We start from the raw sequence: 1,961 nt of genomic DNA, 5'->3' as shown, positions 1-1,961 counted from the left end.
GTTCTTTCCCAGTTCTATCGTCTCAAAGACATTGTGTTTTTGGTTAAATGCCCGAAATAAGGTCTGTGGTTAAAACAAGATCAAAATATGTAAAATACAACAAAATATATTAGTAATACCCTGTGATTTTTTGCTAACAAGTGGCTAAATGGGACTACAGAGTTCCCATTTACACGGCAAACAGGTAACATCTACTCACTAGTCTGCTTCCAGCCTTTTGATCACATTAAACTCAAACTTTCAGTGAAATTGTTTTAAGTAAAGACAGAACGACAAAGTCATGTGACCGTAGTGTAATTAATTTTATAGTCTACGTTTAGCTTTTTACTTCTGGCGACTGTATTTCAGCATCAAAATTCATAAAAGTTGTGCATTGGCCTACAATCATCACTTCAGCACTCTATTCAGAAGAACAGTCCAGCACTTTTTGGATGATGTAGTAACACATGCCAAACATATGTGGCATTGATATTAAATATCTCTGCTATAGTGTGCTGATATTGCGTAATCAGTAAAAACAGACGCAGGATGTTTGCTTTGTGTCAGATTTATGTTTCTTAGCCCCCAGCTATGCTGTAGGTTCTCCGGGGCAACTTATTAGGCAATGTTCTTGCATCATTTGTACATAAATATCTGAATGATGAAGAATAACCAAACACTGCCAATTTCCTTGTTTCTTGTTGACGGTCAAGCAAACAAAGAAATGTTCTCACAATGAAAGTTAATTACTTACAGATAGTGTCTAATGCTCAAATACCATGCAGAAAAATTACTAGCATGATGTAATTTCTCAGAGGACAGGCACAGAGATATGTACAAGCAAGACGGGCGTCAAGACAGGAATAGAGTCTAGATTTGTGAGAAATCAGATTGGTAAAAATAAATCTCTCTAAATTCTCACTAGAATTAGACAATCAAATATATTAACATTCAAAAAGCTCAGAAAGGCCCAACTCTGCAAACTCTCAATGACATAATGACCTAATCTGATGCATACTTTATATCCACTATTGTTCAAAAATTTGTGGTCAGTAAGATTTTTTTTTAAATAATATTTTAAAAATTCTATTCAACAAGGACACATTAAATTGACCAAAAGTGAGAGTAAAGACATTATAACGTTGCAAAAGATTTATATGATAATAATTATTTTTTCTTGAGCCCCAAATCAGCATATTTGAATGATTTCTGAAGGATCATGTGGCACTAAAGACTATGCCATCACAGGAATAAATTACATTTTAAAATATAATACAATAGAAAACCGTTATTTTGTAATAATATTTCACAATATTACTGTTTCATTGTATTTTTTTATTTATTTAAAAAGTATATGAAGACTTGGTGAGCATAAGGGACTTCTTTCAAAAATACTTAAAATATTTTACAGACCCCAAACATTTTCATGGTAATGTGTCCCTGTAATACTTTTAAATAATCAAATATGGGCTTTTCAAACTTTAACCTCAGGTTAAAGGTTGCATTAAATACAATAAACAAGGGTTAAGTTTAGCATGGATAAAGAAGATTGCTGAAGTAAATTATAGCAAACATTGTCAGTGTTTACATTTTGTGTAAACAGTCTTTTAAATTAACTAAAACAACAGGCCCAACCGAGGCGCATATCCAGAGGTTAACAGCAAGGAATCATGATAGCAATCTCCAAAACACTCCCTTTGGCAGAGCACAAAATAGACAGTAGAGACAGGGTGAGGAGGGTCAATGAGGAGTTATGCTTAATATGACAGCTGTAGAAAAGTCTTCCAGTTAAAATGATAATACACAATCCAGTGAGTCTGTCCTGAGTTCAAGACTTTTTCCACTGTCTTGGTCTTGTCAGTCTCAGGAGCATTCAGACTCTATCTTGACTCAAACACGAGCCTTTTCTGGTCTTGGTCTTGACTCGAACTCTAGGCCTAGATTCAAACTCAAAAGAGCTCGTCTCGACTTTAACACTGTTG

This window comes from Sinocyclocheilus grahami, unplaced genomic scaffold (assembly GCF_001515645.1).
Source record: "Sinocyclocheilus grahami isolate Dianchi unplaced genomic scaffold, SAMN03320097.WGS_v1.1 scaffold7652.1, whole genome shotgun sequence".
Classification (NCBI taxonomy): domain Eukaryota; kingdom Metazoa; phylum Chordata; class Actinopteri; order Cypriniformes; family Cyprinidae; genus Sinocyclocheilus; species Sinocyclocheilus grahami.
This window is presented reverse-complemented; position numbering follows the sequence as displayed.